Raw genomic sequence first — 25,233 nt, 5'->3', positions numbered from 1 at the left:
TACTATGCTACTTCTTGCTATAATTATAATCTCTATTATTTCCCTGTTAGCTACTATGGCAGGCAGACTCTAAGATGGTTTCTGATGTTTTCCACTTCCCAGTATTCACACCCTTTGTGTAATCTCTTCCCCTCAAGTGTAGGTAGAACCTATGAATGGCTTCTTTGCTTTTCTTTTTTCTTTTTTTAATTTAAATTCAATTAGCCAACATCTAGTATATCATTTATTTTCAATAATTCATTAATTGCATATAATACCAGTGGTCATCACATCATGTGCTCTCCTTAATGCCCATCACCCAATTACCTCATCCCCTTACCCACCTCCCCTTCCGCAACTCTCAGTTTTTTCCTGAAGTCAAGAGTCTGTCATGGTTTTTTATCCTTCTCTGATTTCTTGCCATTCAATTTTCCCTCCCTTCCCCTTTGATCCTCTGCATTGTTTCTTATATTCACATATGAGTGAAACCATATAATTTGTCTTTCTCTGATTGACTTATTTCAGTCTGCTCAATACCCTCTAGTTCCAGTTCCATCTATGCTGACATAAAAAGTAAGATTTCATTCTTCCTGATGGCCAATATCCGTGTGTGTGTGTGTGTGTGTGTGTACTACATCTTTATCCATCCCTCTGTTGATGGGCATCTGGACTCTTTCCGTAGTTTGGCTATTGTGGACATTGCTGCTGTGAACATTGGGGTTGCAGGTGCTGCTTCATGTCACTGTATCTGTCTCTTTGGGGGTAAATACTTAAGTAGTATAATTGCTGGGTCATAGGGTAGCTCTATTTTTTAACTTGAGGGACCTCCATCCTGTTTTCCAGAGAGGTTGTACCAGCTTGCATTCCCACCAACAGTGTAAGAAGGTTCCCTTTTCTCCACATCCTCGCCAACATTTGTTGTTTCCTGACTTGTTAATTTTAGCCATTCTGACTGTGAGTCCCTTCTAACCAATAAAGTACAGCAAAGTTGATAGATGTTATTCCTATGATAGGTTATATGAAATGGAGACTGTCATCTTGCTAGCAGACTCTCTCTACTGCCTCCTTGGCTTACACATGTTAATGAAACAAGGTACCACATTAGAGAGGCTGTGTCCCAAGGAATTGAGGTCAGTTTAAGCCAACAACCAACCAGGAACTGAGGTCCCCAGTCCAACAACCCACAAGGAATTGAATTCTGTGAACAACCATATGAGCTTACCACAAATTCTTCCCCAGTCAGGCCTTCAGATAAGATTCTAGTCATGGTCTACACTTTGTAGCCTGTAAAAGACCTGAAGAGAGTCCACCTAAGATATGCTTAGATTCCCCAGCCATAGAAACTGATATAATGAGTGTGTATTGTTATAAGTCACTAAGTTTCATGGTTCTTTGTTTTGTAGCAAACAAACAGCTGATACACCCACAAGAATTTGACACAAAGTGATTGCTCCAGTAAATATTCATTTGCTCTCCCTCCTCAGTTATATATCTTTTAATGTGATTTTTGAAATCACTATTTAAAGCATTGTTTATTAAAACACATATGTGGGATTAGCCCATATTTGGCTTATATCTTTTTGGTAATCATTATTCTCTTGCTTTGATTCAGTTTCTTCAATATACTAACCATTCCTTATGAAGTGCTTATGTATGGCATACACAAGCCATGTGTCAAGCATCTTACTCATATTATCTCATTCAATCCTCACAAAAACCTTGAAAGGTAAGTATCATTACCTTCTCTTTATGAGTAAGGATACTGGTGTTCTGAGAGATTAAACTCCTTTTCCAGAGCCACAGCTTGATGTTCTAAATTCTTCAAACAAAACAGAGCGAGAAGCCACCACTGTTTATACTCATAGCTGTTCTCAAGATTATACAGTTGATCCTTGAACAACACAGGAATCGGGGGTGCCAACTCTAATGCTGTCCAAACTCTACATGTAACTTCTGACTCCCCCAGAAGTTAACTACTAGAAGCCCACTGTCGATCAGAAAGCTTGCTAACATTATAGGTAATTAACACATACTTTACATGTTATGTAAATTATATACTATATTCTTACAATAAAGGAAGCTAGAGAAAAAAATGTTGAGAAAAAAATATTAAGAAAATCATAAGGAAGGAAAATACATTTCCAGCACTGCAACGTAAAAAGTTCACACATAGGCAGTGTGCCTGGAGGTCCTGCAGGTCTATCTTTGCTTTAGTAGCGTCTGAATGGACAGACCCAGGAACATCCCTTCATCTATCCTCCAATCACCCTCCAGTCTCTTTTCCACTTATAACCTTCCAAACCATCTCAGCCACCCTCTGCCATCAGGACCAGCCAACATTGTTTTTAGAGTTTAGCTCTTTACTGCCAATGGACCATGTGTCAGAATTATTCCAACTGGTGAACACACATTGGCAGGCCTCTTATACCACCTCTCTCTGGGCTTCTATTTCCGACGTGACAATGGAGCTCTAGAGGGGATGTGTCACTTCCTCACGAGCTGACGGAAGAGAAGCACAAGGGCACCCCAGCATCTCTTGAAGAAGCAAAACCAGAGTGGTGACCTCACCCTCTTCCACGATGTGCAGAAGCAATCCTATTGTGAGCACGCTATGAAGGCACACACACAAGTTGTGTCTTTCCATAGTGTCAGCTTCATTCAATCATAAAGCAAGGCTAACGTAATTGCAAAGCGGCTTCAGGATTCCAAACTCAATGACCTGTCACTCGGCATTTAACTTGGCTTCATACGCATCACACAAAGCACAGGACCATATAAAGTCACACAACAAACAAGATCCAGCAAGGAGTAAGAAGCTAACGAACTCAACTCGAATTCCATCCATGAGCACACTGTTGAGATGGGGTCTCCGTCAGGTCAGGGTCGGCTCTCACCCCATGCAGCTAATTATGTTCAAGCCGTGGAGAATCTCTGTTATGTTCCGACATCAGTTGGGTAGAGCCTTCTGTGGCAGTTGCCTTTTTGATGTGGTGAGACCTGAAAGGGTCAGTGTCAGGAGAGTCTGACAGTTTGCTGCAAAAATCTCTCCTCTATAAAAGAATTTAATCCTGCTTTGGCCTTAGCAAACCTGCTCTGGTTCTACTTGTTATCCGTTCTGGGTGTCATCAGCCTGTGCCAGTTTGGGCACTATCTGGTCTGAGCTGCACCACCCTTGGCTGCTTGACATGAGTGATTCCATCTTGCTCTCTGCATCCAAGTGTAAGTATAGACCCACAGAGTTCAAACCCATGTTGTTCAAGAGTCAGCTGTACTATTTTTCTCTAAATAATTTACAAAGATTTCCAAGATGATATTACTCTTCTTTCTTCATTTCTTTTACTTAGGAAATTCTCATGCCTCAATGACCATTTAATCTGGCCCTTCCCAGGTATTTACACTGCAGTCAGGCAATCAGAAGGTCAGCAATATCTAGCTGGTGTCCTCTCTTAGGTGACATCTTCATATATAGTGATATCTGAAAAAAAACCAAAATGGTGGTTTCAACAGCTCAAAGCCAGACCACATGCTATCATTACAATATGCAAAGGAGCCTCTCAAACATTCTTTTCTTTCTAAGTTAAGGCTTAGGCAGAAACAGAATTGAGATTTATGCCCACAAATCTCAAGTTCAAAATTATGGTTCCTATGACAGTCATAACTTACCCTCAAGCACACAGGTAGTATTTTTAGTTGTTAGGTTATAGTAGGAATGTTGCAGCCTAAAATACATGTGTGATATGTTCAGATTACAGCTAATACAAGATTGGCTAATTTAGATTTCCTTTACTCTAAGGTTGTTTATATTTACACCTAAGCTGATTCACTTGTGATTTTTGCACTTAAAGGAATGTGCATTTCAAATTCGAGGGGGTAATAATTACTTGCAAATTTAAATTAAAGTAGTTAGAGCTGAAAATAAGCAGTGTTTGAGCTCAGCACTCAGTGACAGGTAGTGGGAATAATATAACCTCAGAGCACATTCAAATACTTAAGTTAAGGAGACTCAGAGGAAGGAAGGCTGTCTTGTTATAAGGAAGGAGAGAAGCCTCAAGGTTAAAATAAACCATGCAAGTTACTATGTGTATTAAATTCTGTGTCCTCCAGGCACATGCATACGAGTAATTCTTCCAAATGCATTCATGTATTTAGACCCATTCTCTAAATGCATAGCATAAGGTTTTCAATTTTGAAAACCAGCATGTAATCATGTGCCTGGGCCTGAAAATAAATTCCCAAGAAGAAAGGAGAAACAGGAATGAGACAAAAGGAACCGATATATGTTTAGCCTCCTCCTTCTGTTTGGATTTCTCAGGTACCAGTGGCTACGTTGGGAAAACTGTGAGTGGTTTGGCTTCAAGTAGATGGTTCGATTATCTTGAGTCAGTCTCAGGCTAACCTGTAGAATGTGCCTGATAGGTGACACCTGGGGGCCTTTACTCTTAAAGAAATGTAAATTTCTGAGACAACATTTAGATATTCAAATTCTTCTTTGTCCATAAATACTACATATGTTTATATGCAAAGATACCAAAGCAGACTCTCACACACACGCACACTAGGGTTTTCTTTTTTTCTTCACTTAAAATCTGAGCTATGAAAACATTGCATTCTGGAAGGCAATGGTGGGTACAAGATTACTAAGGAGCAACAGACTTGGAATAATTTTTAAATGGACAAGAAACATGGAGGGAGTTATTTAAAACTAGAGGCGCATGGGTAGATCTGTTGGTTAAGCGTCTGACTCCTGATTTTGGCTCAGGTCATAATTTCAGGGTTGTGAGATCAAGCCTATGCTGGGCTCTGTGCTGGCTGTGGAACCTACTTAAGATTTTCTCTCTCTCCCTCTTCTTCTGCCCCTACCCCACATTCTCTCTCTCTCAAAAAACAAAACAAAACAAAAAAAAAACCCTTTAAACAAGCATTTTACTTGGTCTGCTCCTCAGCTTTCGATATCTAATTATCAAAATCATGGGTTTTAGAAAATAGAATGTGTTTGAAGTGAACCAAACTTTTGAGATTGGATTAATACAGTAAACTAATCACATGTATACACCTGTTTTCCAAAGTTTCATTAAATGAAAGATATATCTTAAATTATTTTTGTGAGAGACAGAGAGCATGCAAGCACTCACACAAGTAGGGCGAGGGGCAGAGGCACAAGTGGGGGCAGGGGCAGAGGGAGAAGCAGACTCCCTACTGGGCAGGGAGCCCCATTCAGGGCTTGATCCCAATACCCTGGGATTATGACTTGAGCCAGACCCTTAGCCGACTCAGCCACCTGCCCAAAAGATATATTTTAAAGTAGTGGTTCTCAAAGTGTGGTTTCCTGAGTTAACAGCATCAGCATCACCCAGGAACGTGTAAGAAATGCAAATTTCTCCTGCTTCTCTCTGCATCTACTGGAATGCTGGAGGAGAGGACCCAGCAATCTGTTTTAGCAAGACCTCCAGGTGATTCTGACACAGATTAAGTTTTGAGAACCCCTAGTTCAAAAAGAATAAATCCACATTAGCCCTAAAACAGAAGAAAACATCACACACACACAAAAATAATAATAGCGGAAACACTACTAAAGAATAGAAAGCACACTGGATTGGATACTCAAAGCAACAATACAAGAGAAAACTAAAAATCTTATGTCTACTAGGGTGGAAGAAGTTGAGGAAAAAGAATACCTTATTAAAGAAAGTAGGGGGCTGTTTAGGGATGGGGGACTGAGAAGCCCTTGGTGATTAATTTAGGTGGCTGCCTTAGAACACCTGAGCAGGGCTGACTCCTCTTCTGCCTCCCTGTGTTCCTTCCCCACCCCACCGATGCCAAATCCTAGGCACCTGTGGCCTTTACTCATTCCAACAGAGGTTTGGGGCTGTGTCAGCAAAGCAGTACCAGGGCCCCTGGTGGTTACTGATGGGGAGATAAATGACCCCATGCCAAGGACCTGTGGCTGTCTCTCCTCAGAAATATTTTATCTCTCTCCAACAGTCATTATTGACAAAACAAGGTAATCTCTACAGATAGGCAGGCTGGGATTCTTAATTAAAGAGATGAGCAGTCAAACAAGAATTATAATTACTTGAAGAGAGTCCACACCATGAGAGGAGCATCAAACCCAATGATCAGAAGACCTAATAAAACTAATAAAAATAAGCTAGTAGAGTAACCAGTAAAGAACTTAGGAATCAGTTACATTCACCAGGGATTGCAAATGGCAACTAAAAGTGAACTGAAAATCAGATTTGCTTTTGTTATATAAAGAGAAATAAGAAGGGCAGTAATCCGAGGCCACTGTAGCATTTCATTGATGTCATCAGGATCCATATTCTTTCCATTTTTCTGCTTTGCCATTCAGTATGGATTTTGTCCTGATGGTGGCAAGATAGCTGCTGAAACTCCAGATCACATAACTACATCCTCTGAAGGAAATAGAAAGACAGCACCAACAGACTTGGCCAAGAATTAGAGTGTATAGCCACATCCAGGTGCAGGTTTTTATGAGTTACAACAACTAGAACAGAGAGAGGCAAGGTTGTTCACCCACAGAGTATCTACCTCACAAGTGTAATTATTATATTTGGAGAGATTTAAGAAGATATTGCTTCTATGACAAATTTTAAATGTAATTGGAAAAATAAAAACTCAGTTATGAGCTAATAGCATAATGGACAGAGCTGAGAAGCAAATTAGTGACTTAGGAAACCAAACTAAAGATTGTTAGAAAAATACCCAGGATTTAGAAAGTCACTGAATCTGAAGCCGGAAAATAAAAAAATATTCATGGAGGAATTCCAAAGAACAAAGGAAAAAAAATTAAAAGAGTTTCTGCAGATACAAAACAGGTTACCCACTCATATTAGCTGAGAATAAGCCCCTTCTATTGTCTGTCCCTTCACTCTGCAATCACCAAGTAAACAATGCTAGCCCCAGAATCTAATTACTTGGGTTGATTAAAACTTCCACCTTTCAGCTAATACCTGCAACAATGTTGTTAATACTTAGATATTATCTGAGCATTGCATAGGATAGGAAATAAAGACTAGATGGACACTTTAGTTGATCTCTAACACATGGTGTTTCTTTTACCAAAATCAACAGAATAAAATGTATGGCCTGAACCAGAGAGATGCAGGCAGCCCCAGGTTTGGCAGACATTAAAGCAAACAAAAGTACACTAACAGGTAAAAAATAAAGTGATATAAAAAGATTTAACAGACTGATTATGGCAAAAGAAATTAGATATTGCAGTATTAATATTAAACCAAATAAAACGTAAAGAAAAGGACATTTACTGGTTTAAAAAAGGGATATATTTTACATTTATAAAAGGTACAAACCGGAGAGAATACATAACAATAGTAAACTTTTATGCACTTATGAACACTATTCTGAAACCTATAAAGCCATAGGTAATAGAAAAATTGTAAGAAATGTGAAATTTTTATATCTCTCTCTCTTAGAAATAGACCAAGTGGAAAAAAAGGTAGTAAGTTTGATCTATACGTATATCATATATCTTCTCCTTCTCTTTTTCTCTTAATATCATAAAAGCTAATTCTTTGGAAAGATCAATAAAATAAACTTTTTGACAAGAAAGTAAGAGAAAAGACATAAAATAAACAGCGTTGGGAATTAGAATGTAGCATGCCTCAGTTATAAAGATTCTTTTAGTTATAAGAGAAGATAAAATGTAATTTTGCACCAATAAATCTAAAAATGTATGTCACATAAACAATTTCTCAGAAATACTGATTCAAAACCAGGTAGAAACATTAATACTATAAAGCAAAAACTATAAGAAAATATAAAAGACAAAAACCAAAAAATGTCCCTGAAAGTATGGCTGGATTAGGAGACTTTAAAATCTATTTTATTTTTAAATTATTTTAATAATTTAATAATAAATAAACCTATTTTATTTTTTAAATTATTTATTTTTAAATCTATTTTGTTTTTATAAAATCAATTTTTATTAAAATATTCTATTTTATTTTTAAATCTATTTTAAATCTGGGCACCTGGGTGGCTCAGTGGGTTAAAGCCTCTGCCTTCAGCTCAGGTCATGATCCCAGAATCCTGGGATCGAGCCCCGCATTGGCTGTCTGCTCAGCAGGAAGCCTGCCTCCCCCTCTCTCTGTGCCTGCCTCTCTGCCTATTTGTTATCTCTGTTTGTCAAATAAATAAATAAAATCTTTAAAAAAAAATCTATGTTAAATCTATCAAAGAACAAATCATTCTACATCACGTAAAGCAGTCTAGAGTGTAGAAAAGTATAAAAACAATTGGCAGTTAATTTTAACACCAAAGCTGGAAAACACAATACAAATAAAAACGTAGGCCAATATAATTTCTAAATATAGATTAAAATAATAAATAAGGTATTAGAATATAAAATCCATCATTCTATGCAAAAGTGTGGTTTATACAAAGAGTGTGAGGATGATTCACAACAGAAAGGGCAATTTGAGAAAAATAATCATTAAGCGTGGAGCCAGAACTACCTTCCAGTCCTGGGTCAGGCCAACCACTTGGCTATCTGAGCTATGGTAATGTTTCTCTTTAACACCCTTTCCACTTAAAAATAAATCATGAAAAATAAGATTTTAGAGACTGGGGAAGACTATGTTATAATATTTTTATCACGGATCGTAAAGTTAAATGTTTTAAATAAACATTTGTGTAAAGTTAAAGTACCTCCTCACTTGTAGGTCCACTCCTACGACTTGAAAGGAATGCCAAGATTTCTGAAGTAAAAGAATAAGAAATCAAACACTACTGACAATACGCTGATAGTTAAAAAAATAATAATACCAGAAGGTAAATAACTAGGCTGGATCTGTAAGTTAGCAAGAGCTACTCAAGCACATGATCCTCAAGAGTGAATCTACAAAAAAGCCGGCTGAATCTGAAAACCGTGAAGTCCAGCAATTTAAGTCAACACAGAGAGACAGATGCACGGAGAGAAATACCTCTTTTTCTGACACCTTCGAATGCTTCTGCTGTGGTTGACCTCTATGAGATGTTGGTAGTGAAGTATTCTTATTGAACTTTACAAAGCATCGTGACGTCCTATGACATCCGACAGATGGGATATTATACAACCAATAAAAATAAGTTCCTAAAGAAAGAAAATCTTTAAAGAAAATGCCTCTAAAACAATGTGAATATTTTTAGCATGCAGAATATAAAATTGTAAGTAGAATGTGACACCACTCTATTAAAAAGATAAACACATGATTTTACATATTATATGATACATAACATACACATAAGCTTTGGGTTCTCATCATCTACAGCCATCTGGATTCACTTTCCTTTCAAAAAATCATAATATCTTCAATTTTTCTAAACATTGCACCCTTTCATTGATGATCCACTTCTGCATATAGTCCCCTCTTCCGGCATCCCCTTCTTTAAGGGTGGACACTCCTAATCTCATCATTCCTGGGAGTATCATTGACATAAGGCTGTTAAGTGTGAAGATTCTCATTAAACGTTGAGGCTTATGGAGGGGAATTACCCTAGCACATATGGGAAACTATTTAAAACTAGCCGGAATAAGGGGAGATTTTCCTATTGTGTATTGTCTGTTGTAAAGCTACAAAAATGAAAGCATTGTGGCGCTATATTCAGAAGAGATGGATGGAATCAATACCATATCCAAAAATTAAATCCAGTTTAAAATTCAATCCAAAGTAAGAATTTAGTATATAGTTAGGAAAGTACTCCAAAACAATAAGAACGAAACATAGTCTTTTTTTTTTTTTCCAAAGAGAAAGACTGGAGGTTGTCGAAGCAGAGGGAGAGGGAGAGAGAGAATCTTAAGCAGGCTCCATGCCCAGCACCGGAGACCAGCACTGGGCTGGATCTCACGACCCTGAGATCATGACCTGAGCTGAAATCAAGACTCAACTGCTTGACTGACCAAGCACCCAGGTGCCCCAGACGCATATTTTTTAATAGTCAGCAAGAAAACTGGCAAACTATTTTTTTTTTTTTTGGTGAACTCTTTTTTAATTAGGTTAGATTCCCTATCTCATACTGTATTCCAAAATAAATCTAAAATGGCGTAAAGATTTATATATACAAATTAAAACATTCAATGTTAAGCAATAACATAAGCATACCCTGCTAAAATCTTGGAGGAGGGGAAGGAAATTCTGAAACATGAAAGAAAAATTGGATACCTCAAAAGGAACAGGCAAGTACACTTCCAAAAAGTCATTCAAAGGAAATAATTACACAAGAAAACAAGGGTATATATAAAATGATGTTGGGGTTGTACTGTTTATAAATCTAAATGTATGAGGGATGCCTGGGTGGCTCAGTGGGTTAAGTGCCCGACTCTTGATTTCAGTTCGGGTCATGATCTCGAAGCCATGAGATTGAGCCCCATATCCCCCATCAGGCTCCCTGCTCTGCGGGGACTCTGTTTTGTCCCTCTCCCTCTGCTGCTCCCCTGCTTGTGCATGTGCTCTCTCTCTCTCAAATAAATAAATGAAATCTTTAAAATATAATAATAAATAAATCCAAATATGTGAACTAGTTTAAACATCCATCCATGTGATTTAGTAAAATAAATTCCAGTTCTTCCATACATGTTACATTTAAAAATAATGTGTTTATATTTATTGATAATGAAAAGACATTCACAAAATGTTAATAAATGGGAGGAGGGGGAATTATTACAAAACAGTATATAAAAATATATATATAAAATAGTATATAATTTTTTTTCATGTTCAAACATAAAAGAAAAATTGCATCATTTCCTCGGTAACAAAGTGTCCTATGGCTTTCTAATATCTACAGAACAGCCTGACTTTCTAGCATAACATTTGAAGCTCTTTACATCAAACACTCCTTTTCCTCCCTCAGGAGAATGTGCTTTAGTCACACAAATCTATTATCCTTTCCCAAAGGACTGTGTGCTGTCACATTTTCATGGAGCTCATGCTGTTCTCTCAACCTGGAAGGAGAAATCTTCCACATTTGCTTCTTAAGGAAATTCTCCTCATGCCTCAAGTCTTTGCTCCAATGTCACCTTTCACTGGAAGCTAGCACTAAGCCCACCCCCACTCCTTCCTTACATTCTCACAGTACAATATTTAGACCTTTTTTGTACATCAACATTTTTGACAAGCTTCCTCCACACACATACAGTGCTAAGTGTAATGCTCTTAATAGAGGCTCCGATAAGTGTTTGCTTAAATACAAGGCTTTTAAATTTTTAATTATTTGAACAATTTCTCAAACAAGATAAAAAATTAAATAAATCTATCATTTTTTGCATTCCTGTTTCTACTAATTAAAGAAGAATTGATAGAAATAAAAAACAGTGCATGAAAGTGCCTCCTAATTTGACTTCGACCCCTCAAGGCAACCTCTATTAAGAATTTAGTATATATACCCTTTCACAATTTATTATATGTGTGCTTAATTGTTCTATAAAAGTGGCATCATAAAATGAAATTTTTTATCAGATTAGCAAGATTCTTCTCCCTACGGCTCTCCCTAAGCCTTCTTCCTGCTTCTTTCTCATGTTAGACAAGCATTTGCTTTCAATTTTATTCAGCTCCACCCATAAATCCTCAATTTGCCAGGTGCTTTCATGATATGGAGGCAATAATTCACAGCAATTCTGCAGATCTTTCTGGACCTTTCTGTCGGTGTGACTCAGGCATCTCACCCCATCTCAGAACCTCGGTTGGGCTGACCTTTAGGCTTTCTCGTTACTAGATTTAAGTGGTCCTAATGAAGTCTTAATGAAGTACACACAGAAATTACACAGCCACTATCTCCTGAAAAATATCTTAAAGCTTTGCAGATAGAAAACTTGGCTGGGGAGCAAACCCAGGTTCTTCTGGAGCTCTGCTTCCAGCAGTTTTTGTCACAGTGAATCTTCAGTCCCCTACATCTCTGGATTTCAGTTTCTTGATCAGTGAGGGATTGGATGGACCACATCAGGAATTTTCAAGCTGTACTCCAAATAGAGCTGGGACCTGAGAACATGCCCCCGGGACCTTCAATAGAAGGATAGATAAGAGGGGCGCCTGGGTGGCTCAGTGGGTTAAAGCCCTCTGCCTTCAGCTTGGGTCACGATCCCAGGCTCCTGGAATTGAGCCCCACATTGGGCTCTCTGCTCAGCAGGGAGCCTGCTTCCCCCTCTCTCTCTGCTTGCCTTTCTACCTACTTGGGTTCTCTGTCAAATAAAGAAACAAAATCTTTGAAAAATAAAAAAGGATACAGAAGAGAATTATTCAATAGCTAATTAATTAATAGAAAATCATAGCTACTCGGACAAATATCTCATCTTTGGAATTCCTAACAATGACAAGAAAATGACAAGCGGCATCTCTAGAATGCTGATGGGGTGTGGCATATAGGTGAAGCCAACCATGGATTTGTTAAGGGATGGAACTCAGGGGCCAACAAGCCTAGTTTCTAAATTGGCATCTTTTAACTTGAAAATACATCCTTTTATTGTTGTTGTTTCACTTTCTCTCCATACCGCTTGCCTCCGAACTCTCTTGAGAGGAAGCTTTCACACCAGCTCAGCCTCACCTGAGTACTCGTTTCAAAGCTGGATACAAATAATGAAATAGGAAGAGCACTGGATTCGATCAGGCGGGGAATATGAATCTGAGTCTTGGGTCTGCCACTCATTTTTGACCTTGACCAAGTCACTTGCCTCTCTGGAACTCTCCCTTCCTGCAACCATTTGTCAATCAATTTGCAGCACTTGGGACACACTGGATACCAAACTAAAATGTTGGGAATACTATGATTAGTATGTCCTGGCCCATTCTCCTGGAGCTCACCTGGAGATAGGGGGAGGCGGAAAGGCAAATAAACACAGATACGGAAAAGTCAGAGGGACAGCCTTGAGACTGTGCGACCGTGGGACTGCCAAATCCCTTCCAAACCCAGAAAGTATACAGCTTTGTGGAAAGAAAATCACTAATAGGTTCATGATCTTAAATATGGTTCACATTTCCTCCTCAAATCGTTGAAAAATAGGGATAGAACTTACAAACATGTAATGTGCATTGACTAGCACCTTCTCCAAAATATCCCTGCCAAGCTGGTCTGAAACTGCCACCAACGATTAGACGACAGAGGGGGGGACCCATCACCAGTATCTGGCACATGGGAAGGGCTCAGTAAATATGTGTTGAATCGTAACTAAGTGATGGCAGAACAGGCCCGAGCAGAGGGCACTCTTCCAGCTTTTTCCTATGGGTACGGATTTAGCGAAAGCTAAGACACAGAAAATGTGACTGTAGGGACAAGAATGGAGCATGGAAATCACTCCTCGGGACACGAACCTGGGCAGTTGTTCCTTCTGCTGTGTTTCCAAAGCTGGTTTTCCAGCAAACGGAAAATAATAGTGATGGTGATGATAACTCTGAAAGATTGGAGATAATTACCGTCCTCACGGAGTCATAGATGAATGCTTTCGCCTCTGACAAAGAAAAACTTTTCCAAACCTGAATATGTCTTTACATCAAGCAGGCACTTCTCAGACCTCTCACTCAACATAGACTTGACTTTTCGGCAAATCGTTTGCAGATGTCTGTGAGTTTCGGGCATGTAAGGGAAGGAGTGGTAACAGACTTTTCCGCAGCACCAGTCACCTCGCTTGGCTTGTCCGGTGACATTCTGGGCTCCCAGGTGTGGCCTCAAAGCGGGAGAATGTTCCAGCAGGACTGCGGCACCCAGCAGCTGCCTGCTGAGCTGATTCAGAGCACAGCTGTTTGGCTCGGAGGACGGCAGAGAGGAAGAACTCTCTGCCTGCCACAGAAGTCAGCTGGGATATCTGCTATTCTTGCAAATTGGTCTATATTAAATACGTAATTCAAGGACTAAAATTAAAACCAAAATGAGCCCACAATGTCTGGAACAGTCTTCAAACATTCCCGTCATAGCTGTGCTTCTTTTAATACAACCAGCCATCTTCGGAGGCTCAAAAGGAATTTCCTCTAAGCAGAAAAGTCTGAAAAGAGTTCTTCAAAAATCCTTGAGGAAAACTCACTCTGATGGCAGGAAAGAAAAGTTCAAGATGCCTCAGAAGACTACAGGCCTGGGAAATTCTTAAGACTGTCAGGGCGAGAGGAGGTCATGTTTGATGATACCTAATACAGCCTTGGGTTAGAAATCCTGCTCAAGACTAAAAGAGCAAGAGTGCTATCAAAGGCCTAAACTTGGAAAGTGAGAACCCAAGAACATAAATACATATACAGAAAATATTATGGGGCGCCTGGATGGCTCAGTCAGTGAAGCGTCTGCCTTTAGCTCAGGTCATGATCCCAGGGTCCTGGGGATCGAGTCCCGCATCCCACTCCCTGCTTAGCAGGGAGACTGCTTCTTCCTCTCCCTCTGCCTGCTTCTCCTCCTGCTTGTGCACCCTCTCTGTCTCTCTGACAAATAAATAAAATCTTAAAAAAGAAAACATTAGCTGCATGAATGTATATATGTGCTTAAGTATTAATGCTGGGATGATGTCCAAAATATTGAACTACTCTATTAGCAGTTAGTTCCAAACAACTGTCTCAGTCTGTTTAGAACTAACGGGTTTCCTGGGATATGGAACTTCTGGTACTAACCCTGGGACAGCCCTGGGCAGCCAGGATATTTGGTCACCTTAGGAAAGGGCGCTAACCAACCTGAACAGACATCAGCTATACCCACCTGTGTAGGCTGGTGGATGCTCTGTCTGATTGCTCATCCTTGATGTCTGAGGATGTTTGATTAGGTGAACCCTGGGAATCATACAGTCCTGTATTTGGTTTCCCTAAATTTCTCACATTTTCTCCTGCCTCTGTGCCTTTGCACAAATGGTTCTCTCCACCTAGAAAATCCCCAGCCAACATCTGTAACTTCCTGCCAGAAGACCTCCCGACCCTTCAAAAACTGAATTAAATACATCTCTGAAGATCTTCCCGAGGACTCTATATATACTCTTATATTCAGAGGGAAAATGTGAAGTAGAAAGGCTTCTTTTTCAAAGAAGCAAGATTGCTTATCTCCATTACTTAACACACAAGGAAGAATCAGTGAGCATCTCTCACCCCCAAATTCTGAATCAAAGTAATTTTTATCACAGTTGGTAACATTCTCCAGGAAGCCACTAAAAGCTATCATGGGTTTTTGTGTGTGCTGCCAGGGCCCCAGGTGGAGCAGAAGAGAATCTGAAACCAAGGGGTACCCAGCTGGCTCAGGCAGTAGAGCAGGTGACTCTTGATCTCCAGGTTGTAAGTCCTAGTCCCATGTTGGGTTAGAGATTACTTAAAAATCTTTTTTAAAAAAAGGAATCTGAATCCAGTGATTTTAGGAACAATAATATAATGAAGACCCACTATTTCCGCATGTCTGGGCCACAGCCCTGCTAGTAAGAAAAATAGTCTTCTTCAGCTTAGGTTAGGCCATGGTGTCTCTGACAAAATAATTACACTGAGTTTTTGTGAGATGTAATTAGTTAATAAGGCATTAGCAGTCCCAGAAGCTGTTCTAGGTGGGGAGACTGAACTGGAACTAGAGGAAAGATTTACACCTTCCCCTTCTCCCAAGGCCCACTGCCCTCCCAACTACTTGAGCCTGCAAGCATCAGGAAAGAACCGGAGTTGAGCCTTCTCTAACAGGAGTCACGGATGTGACCTGAAGCTAGAACCATGTCAAGGAAATGGAAACACCCATTGAGACTGGATCAGTTAGGGTCCCAGCAGGAAACAAATGGATCGCTCACAACAGGAAATCCAGAGAGTTTGATGAAAGGTCTATTTATAAAGGTGTGGGCAGGGTGTAGAGAAACCACAAGGGATTAGTGTGACTCCTAGGGCTGGAACTGCAGGTGTTACGGCCCTTAGGCAAAGTGGAACAATGGTTACCAGAACCTGGAGACAGAAAATGCTGAGCAGAAAGAGCCATATGACAACAGCTTGACACCTATGGTGACAGGACTCAGCCAGGGGACAGTGACAAGGCAGGAGAGAGCTGACCTCTCTGCTCTTCTCCTTCCAATCTCTTGCTAATGATCCTCTTGGGACCAAAGGGTAAGGGAGGCATCAACATAATTCAGGGTCAACTCCCAATGCACAAGACAGAGTGGGAAAATGTACAGAAGATCTGGAAGACAAACAGAAGGTGTCCAGCAGGTGGGCACTAACACTGTGAAAGCCTGCATCTTGTGGTCATTTCCTTCAAATGCACAAAGAAATTCCAAACTCCAGGTCCCTGGCTGGCTAAAGATAGAGCATGCAACTCTTGATTTCAGGGTCATGAGTTCAAGCCCCACATTGGGCGTAGAGCCTACTTAAAATCAGAAAAGAAAATTCCAAACTGCAGTTGACCCTTGAACAACACAGGTTTGAACTGCCAAGTACTTAGGTGTGAATTTTTTTTTTTTTTGACAAATACTGCACAGTACTGAAAATATATGTATTTTCTCTTCCTTACGATTTTCTTAAAAATAATTTATTTTCTTTGGCTTGCTGTATTGTAAGAATATAATATATAATACCTATAACATACCAAATATGTGTTAATAGACTGCACATGTTATCAGTAAGGCTTCCAGTAAATAATAGGCCATTTGTAGTTATATTTTGGGGGATACATGTATTTTTGATTGCGCAGGGGTGCAGGACTAGTGTCCCTCCACTCCCACATTTTCAAAGGTCAACTGTACTTAGAACTTGAATCTTGGCAGTGGTTAAGAGTATTGGTGAAACTGCCTAGATCTGGGGCAAGTTGTTCCACCCTTCTAAGACTTGGTTTACCCACCTATAAAATAGGCACAATAGTAGTATTCATATTCGTATTCATATTCATATTCCATATTCATGGAGTTGTCGAGATTCTGTAAAGCATTCAACATAGTGGATGGTAAATAGTAAGTGCTTAATACATGTGACTATAAATCCTCCATTTATCACTATCACTGGGTTTTGCTAAATATTATATATGGCATGCCATTTAATGTTTTCCTACTGAAGAGGCTAAAGGGTCAAGGGAGCAAGGGGAAGAATAAAAAAGTCTTCTCCATCCCATCTCTGGCACCAAGAGAAGGAGTCACCTCATCTCCAGTTGTGCTAAGACACAGATTCCATTGTGTCAACCAAGAAACCCAGAACATCAGAGAGAATGTCTGCAAGAGAGATGGCAAAGCCAAACTTCCCAATTGGCTCATGTAGATTTAAAAAATCCACCCCCAGGAAAGGGTTTGGAGGCCCACACATTCCTATTATACTTAAAAGGGGAAATAGACCCCAAAAATGAAATTGAGTTTAAGTAGGACAATCTATACATTACACAGAGAAATGAAAACTCTTCAGCAAATCAGTGGTGATCTTAACATGGGTCTGACAGAGTGAAGAACGTAGGTTACCTCTGACAACAATAAAAGTCATAGTCTGCCTACACTTTCTGTTATATAACTGTTGGGCCACAACTTACGTGTTGAAAGAAACCGATGCCACTCAAGTGTTCTTGATGGTTTGGAAGCACAGGGTTTCCTCTCTATATCCCACCACAAGTATAATCCTTTATGGTAAAACTTCCTGTTTGACAACCTGACATAGCTAAGTGAAAAACAAAGAATTAATATTGGCAAGTTAATAGCATTCTATGGATCCATGAGTCACTAATTAGTGTTCGGTGTCAGGTAAGAATGCAGATGCAGAGACAGCAGAACACACAATTTCTGCCAGGGGAATAAATATAAATTAGGAGGGGCGCCTGGGTGGCTCAGTGGGTTAAAGCCTCTGCCTTCTGCTCAGGTCATGAACCCAGGGTCCTGGGACTCATCGAGCCCAAGCCCTGCATCGGGCTCCCTGCTCAGCGGGGAGACTGCTTCTCCCTCTCCTACTCCCCTTGCTTGCATTCCCCCTCTCACTGTGTCTCTCTCTGTCAAATAAATACATAAAATCTTTTTAAAAAATGAATTGGGAGCAAACAAAGGACTGACACCAAAAATATGCATGATATAATCTCTGGACTTAGCATTTTAGTCTTTCATTATCTTACCTGTTTTGATTCGAGAAACTTACTAAGACATTGGTAGGCTATGGACTTTTTTTTTTTTTTTAATATAGCTGGTGGCTTGCAAGTTTTGTTTTTTTTTTTTAATAACAGCTTCACTGAAATACAATTCATATACCATTCATTTCAAGTATATAATTTCAAATGTACAATCCTGTGGGTTTTTTTTTTTAGTATATTCACTCTTATGTGTAACCATCAGCACGATTTTAGAACATTATTATCATCTCAGAAAGAAACCCCACACCCTTCACATATCACTCCTTTGTCCCTGTCTTCTCCTCTCCCCAGCCCTAAACAAACACTAATCTATTTTCTGTCCATATGGATTTACCAATTCAGGCCAATTCATGTCAATGAAATGATATAATAGAAGATCTGTTGCTGACTATCTTCTTTCACTCACCGTAAGGTTTTCAAGGTTTATTTGCATTGTAACATGTATTAGTGCTTCATTCTTTTCTATGACAAAATATTGAAAAGATATACCATATTTTGCTTATCCATTCATCAGTTGATGAACATTTAGGTTGTTTCCACATTTGGGCTAAGATGAATAATACTATAAACGTTCACATCCAAGTTTTTGTATGGACATATATTTTCATTTCTCCTGGGTACGTACCTAGGACTGGTATTGCTCAGTTATATGGTAACTGTATGCTTAACTAATTCAGAAACTACCATTTTCCAAGACGGCTGCACCAGTTTACATTCCCATGACTCCTTCATCTTTTCTACCACCCTCATAACTATTAGAGTGGTAACCAACTTCATATCTAAGTGAAAGTACAAAACACTGGGTTGATCCCTAATGCACTCACATCCACAAATAATTCTTCTCCAGAATAAAGATTCTATTCTCACTTCCCTGTTTATTCCCAAATGTATGCTGCCTGTCAATAACAAGTCATAATAAATCTTCCAAGGATTCTAATAAAAACTGTGTTGTCCTCTGTAGTATCCCTATGAAATGAATTCATTTTATTTATTTTATTCTCAAAAAAAAAAAAAAAAACAAGAAAACAAGAAAACAAACAAACAAAAACCCCACAACTGAAATGGGCAGGAAGGGCATGGCTTTTTTCATTAAGCTAATCAGGAAACAGAAACACAAGAAAATTTATAACATGCCCTAGGAAACATCTAAGTGCTGATACCAGGGTATCACATACTTCAATTTCTTCCCTCTAGTTGGAATGATAAGATAGTAACATAAAAAATAACAATGCAAGATATATGTGCTATGAGTCAAATGGGTGAAAAGAGCTAAAATGTAATAAGAGTGTTGTAAAGGTGAGAGCGGATGAGGAGGATAAGGCTATACTGGGGACAAAGGAGAAAGACACAAGGGAGATTTCCTAGAGGAAAAGAGAAGGTGGCACTGGAGGTTGGCCTTGGGGAATGTGTAAAAGTTTGAGGGTTTGACAGGTTACGATGCTGGCCTGTAAAGCAGCAAGACCAACAACTTGGCAAATGCAAGCTGAGATAGGGAATAATGGGTAGTCTGGTTGGAGTGCCAAATACTCCTTTACGTTGAGCTAAGTAGTAATAGGTTAAGGGTTCAAAGATAGATATCAAATTAAAGAATCTGGTCTTTATTCAGTGGACAGTACAGAAAAACTGACAAAAATTTTATTCAAGGATTTTCGTGACCAGTGGTGTGCTTTAACAATACTATGGTGGTAATACTGTATGGAAACAAGGTAAAAGGATACATACTGGGAAGAGAAACACTAGTTAAAAGACTATCATAATAACTCAAGTCTAAGATAACAAATACTTATATCAAAGGTTCTTTCTTTTTTTTTAAATATTTTATTTATTAGAGAGAGAGAGCATGCACACAGAAGCAGGAGGACTAGCAGGAGCAGACCAAGGAGCCCGATGCAGGAATCCATCCCAGGACCCCGGGATTCTGACCGGAGCCAAAGGCAGACACTTAACCAACTGAGTCACACAGACACTCTCTATCAGGGATTCTTTATCAGGGCATATGTTACTCCCTAGGAGATATTTGCGATGTCTGGGGACATTTCTGGTTGTCACACAGTACAGAGTCCTTCTGGCACCCATTGGGTAGAGACCAGGGTTGCAGCTAAACATCTTAGAATGAGCAGGAGTACCTACAACCCAGAGTATCTGGCCCATAATGTCAATAGCGCCAAGGAGGAGAAAACCTGGTCTAAATTAAAGTAGTAGCAGTGAAAATAAAAGCAAATGACAGATAATAGAATTTTTTTTAAGGGAGACATGGTAGAGCTTGATGATTGGCTGGGTCTGGAGGCAAAAGATAGGGACTAAGTGGTTTAAAACATGCTTGGCAAATTCTAATAGCAAAAACAAAATTTTTTTAAGAAATTAGTAGGAGGAGGATAGAAGAGTGTAATGAGTATACGTTTGTTTGTTTTATAATGAATGTATTTTTTTAAAGAATTTATTTATTTATTTGACAGAGATCACAAGTAGGCAGGAGGCAGGCAGAGAGAGAGGGGGAAGCAGGCTCCCGGCTGAGCAGAGAGCCCAATGCAGGGCTCGATCCCAGGACCCTGAGATCATGACCTGAGCCGAAGGCAGAGGCCTAATTGACTGAGCCGCCCAGGTTCCCCTGTTTGTTTTTTTTAAGATTTTATTTATTTGTCAGAGAGAGAGAGAGAGGGAGCACAGCAAGGAGGGCAGGAGGCAGAGGGAGAAGCAGGCTTCTTACTGAGCAAGGATCCTGATGTGGGACTTGATCCCAGAATCCTGGAATCATGACCCCAGTGAAAGGCAGACGCTTAACCAACTGAACCATCCAGGTGTCCTGAATATATGTTTTTATTTTCTCCATATCCTTTTTTTTGGAAACAACCTATTCTTCAAACTGTAATGGCATTTGGATGGGAAAGATCACACTCCCAAACCATCTACAAGTGGTACTTTGGATCTAGGTCTAGTAAATCAGGATCTACCATAGAGTTGGCCCTACTGAATGATTCTCTAAGTGAGCACGTGATCCAAGCCGACCAATGAGAGTTCTTTCCAAATTATGCCTATGTCACACACAAAGCCAGCCTGACTGAGACTTAAAGAGAGAGGCAAACCAAGAAACAGACTCTTAACTTTAGAGAAAAAACTGATAGTTACTGGAGGCAGAGGCAGGGGTGGAAGAATGGGTGAAATAGGTGATGGGGATTGAGGAGGACACTTGTGATGAGCACTGGGTGTTGTAAGTGTTGAATCACTGCACACCTGAAACTAACCATATACTGTATGTTAACTAACTGGAATTTAAATAAAAACTTTAAAAAAAAGTTAAACAAAGGCAAGCAGAGTGGAGTAAGAAGAGACAGAAAACCAGAGACAGAGAGTGAGAGAGAAACAAATTTTAACTGATTATCATTTAGGTTCCTGGATCTAGCTATGCCTGAAATACAAGATTCCAATTTTCCAATTAGATCAAGCCAATACATTACCTCCTTTGCTGAAGCTAGTTAGAGTTGGATTTCTATTTCTTTCGAATGAAAAAGTTTTAGCTAATAATGAAAGAATGAGATTAGCTTTCAATGTGTTAACAGATGGAAATTTTATCAGTGAGGGAGCAGCTAGAATTTAGAGAAATAAGTTAAATTAAGTGATGCATTTTGGAACTTATTTCTTTAGAGGTGACAGATGTCAGAACAGTCGTGACCCTTTTGAAATAGGCCAAAGATAGAAAGACTTGGTATTTCTTTTCCAACTTATAAGAAAACAAAAGGAATCATAAATTATTAAGAAGTCTAAATTAATAAATTGTGATCATCCAGAAGCAGCAATTCTAATAAAGATATAAGGTTACTTAGGAGTTATTTAGAACTCTTTGTGGTTTCATCGCATCTGTAGAAGAGCTTTGGATTTGTTCAGTTCTGTCCCAGCAATTGTTAATCATTTGCTTATTTGCTCTTAGATTTCTTTTCTCTGCTTCTCCTGCTCTGCTTTATACCACAGAGGTTTGGTTTCTGCAAAACACATTGCCCAGGCTTCTTTGCCAATTGGCTTCCTGTTAGTTTGGCCAATAAAAGTCATTAGCAGGAGTTTGGAGTATAGAAGGTGGGGAGAAGCCAGAGTATGCCTCTCCTTCTTTCCTTGCTTTGGCCAGTATTTCTGACAGTGTTTGTGTCTCTTCCATGTCCCAACCTCCTGCAAGCAGCCTTTATTCTTGGTGGCCCAGACAGAGACAGAGAGAGAGCACAAGTCAGAAGAGAAGCAGCTGAGCCGCCCCAGCTCCTAAAGTCTGGTGAAAGCTTCTCCTCTTTCTGTCCCTCCAGCCCTGGAAGTGCTGGCAGCTTCTTGCTATTCCTAACCTCTGGCTTTATCACTTGCTGTTTGCCTTTTTAGCTCTTCCAACACTTTTTTAAGAAGTTGCCTGGGTTAAATCCTTCCAATTAAACCACCTGGTTTGGATTCTTTGTTTACTGATTCACTTGCTAAGTATTTTAGTAATTTTGGAATGCTATTACAAAAATACCATAGACTGAGTGACTTAAACAACATTTCTTTCTTCAGGTTCCAGAGGCTACATGTCTAAGATCAAGGTGCTAGGGGGGTCAGTTCCTGGTGAGAGCTCTCTTTCTGGCGTATTGATGGCCATCTTCTTGCTGTGTCTTCACATGGTGGAGATATCCTCTCTCTCATGTCTCCTTGCATAGGAGCACTAACACCATTTATGACGCTCTACCCTCATGACCTACTTACTTCCCAATGCCCCACCTTCAAACACCATCACACTGGGGATTAGGGCTTCAACATATGAATTTGGGGGTGGGGATGTTACACAAGCATTCAGCTTATAGCATCTAGTCTCCAGTTTAAACCGCCAGGACTGGGAGATGGACAGGGGAAAAAAGGAGCCCATTGACCATTTTAACCCTTAAATCCAATTAAATAAGGTATATACAACTATGTTGCCAGTGGACATAAGAATATAAAATATAGTTCATAAGGAACCTGTGATGTAAAGCCACATATAAACAAAATAAAGATATGAAATGTTGTAGGTATTAGTTGCAGAGCTCAGAGGAGAGAGAGATTGATGTATTGCAGGCATCAAAGGAAGGCTTAATGAAGGAAGTAAGACCAGAGCTGAACTCTAAGGGACAGAGACCCAAACAGTGGAGAGCAGAATCACAGATGGCATTATGTGAGCAAATGGGTGGGACATTAGCAAGGAAGCAGGAATAAACACAGTGTGTTCATGGAAGGTCTGACTAAAGTAGAGGCATTTATGGGTAAATTGGTTCAAATAAGTAAGAAAAGGTCACATTGCAAAGTGCCTTTAGTAGGTAGAGAACTGTGAAGTCTGTGGGATCAATCCCAGAAAAACTCAATGGTGAGACCACATCCTTTAGAAGTTTAATGCTATACCCTCCCCCCCTTTTTTTCTTATCTAGTCAATGAAACACAGAATAAAGAGTCTGAAGGCTGCCTTTCGTTCCCATTTCCTAATCCATTTTTATAACCTTAAAATGTTTCTTAGATTTTAGGTCTCAGTTGCCTACTTGCAGAGGAGTTAATAATATGTAAAATTCATCTGAAGATTGTTAAGATATTTGTTGTTTTTCAGATAGCTAAGTATTTTTTAGATATTTATCCTATACCTAATCGTCTGCTAAGCCTAAACTTACAAGGTCAGTTTTATTTTTCCCAAGTGCCCACTTTGTTCCCTCATAATAAAGAAGATGACTAGATATTGCATAAGAGGAACCAGAAAGAAGGGTGTTTCTTCCAGCACCTAGTTCTAAAACATGCTGAATTTAACTCTGACCTTAAAAAACCAGACTGGAAGAAACAAAGTAATATTTTAACATAGTCTGTTAGTTACTTGTATTTATTTTTTATTTTTTTAGAGAGAAAGAGAGAGTGCATATGCAGGCTGTGGGGTGAGCAGGGATAGAGGGAGAGGGAAAGAGAGAATCTTAAGCAGGCTCCATGCCGAGTGGGGAGCAGGATATGGGGCTCGATCTCATGACCCTGAGATCATGACCTGAGCCAAAATCAGGTATTGGACGTTTAACCACTGAGCCACCCCCAAGGTGCTTTTGTTAATTGCTTTTAAAAAGTAAAAGTACACATTGACCCAAGAATGGGCATGTCATTTGAAATGTGACTGTTTTTTGAAAATGAAAATAGAAAGAAACATTATTGCAAAGATTAATATTATTCTAGGACTTATAAGTGGGTTTGCTTGACAGGTAGCTGATGAAATAAAATTCTACATTCCATTTTTATATTAAGGCAAATTTGTTTTGTCATGTGTACTATAATTCGCATTAGAAAAGCTAGTAATCATTGTGCTGTTAACTCCACTTTTATTGCGGGAAGAATGGGCAGAAGCAACATCTTAGCTCTTATTCCAGTGCCAGGAATGAACTGCAGTTGGAACAAACGAAAGACTTAATTATAGCCTTTAAATGAAAGCAGGAATAGTACACATGGAACTGAAATCTTATCCAAGACACATTTTTTAGAGAAAATAAAGGTGAACTGGAATTTTAGCTTTGGAAGAAGAAATCAGACCTAGCACATACCCTTCTGTAAATTGATATAAGTATAATTTTGGTTCGTATTGGGGAGTCTGTGAAAGGATTTCAACTGAGTATGTTTTGTTGACCTCCCCCAAAACAGTTTTTCAGTGCTGATAAGAAAAAGAAATACACTAGATAAAAGTCAATTTAACTTTATGAAATAAAGACATCTGTGACTTGAGCATAGTTTGCCAAAATGTAAAATTTCATTCATGGCTTAAGCTGAGAGCAAAGGGCATTTAACAGAAAACACAGAAAAAGAAACCTCTCCACCGAAGGCAAGTCAAAACCCACCAGAGTCACATAATCATGTCATTTGGTGGAATGAGCTGGCCGGGAAATGAGGAAACATGAATCCAGAGGGCGTTTTCAGTTCTGAGTAACAACATGGCAGGACAAGTCCTCTTAATTGTTGTGTTTCTACAGGATGATGGTACTAAGCAGTCTCCTGAGCGCAACAAGATTTTCAGCTAACCCTTAATTGTTAAGTCATTATGACAACTACTGATGTGTCATCCCTGCTATAATTGCCACAGGCTCTTTCTAGCACCTGTTTTGCTTTTACTGTTGTATTCTGAGACTTAACACAAATGTAAAATGAGACTATTACTTCTGTCAAGCGCACATACACATTTGCTGTAAAACATTGTTGAATGTGCACACAACACAATGGGAACGA

The 25,233-nt window shown here is 39.3% G+C and overlaps 1 long non-coding RNA gene across 1 annotated transcript; it reads right to left on the bottom strand.

Moving 5' to 3' along the window:
• Nucleotides 1–2,491: 2,491 nt before the first annotated feature.
• On the bottom strand, nucleotides 2,492–24,965 carry LOC116866751. Its single transcript, XR_004382456.1, has 3 exons — nucleotides 24,849–24,965; nucleotides 17,428–17,552; nucleotides 2,492–3,454 (listed from the first exon to the last, which is right to left on the bottom strand). It is a non-coding gene; the product is annotated as an uncharacterized LOC116866751 (long non-coding RNA).
• Nucleotides 24,966–25,233: the final 268 nt, after the last annotated feature.

Source organism: Lontra canadensis, unplaced genomic scaffold (genome assembly GCF_010015895.1).
Source record: "Lontra canadensis isolate GAN:19392208 unplaced genomic scaffold, GSC_riverotter_1.0 scaffold10, whole genome shotgun sequence".
In the NCBI taxonomy this organism is placed as follows: domain Eukaryota; kingdom Metazoa; phylum Chordata; class Mammalia; order Carnivora; family Mustelidae; genus Lontra; species Lontra canadensis.
Note: the sequence above shows the minus strand (reverse complement) of the source record. Positions and strands in the feature narration are given on the sequence as shown.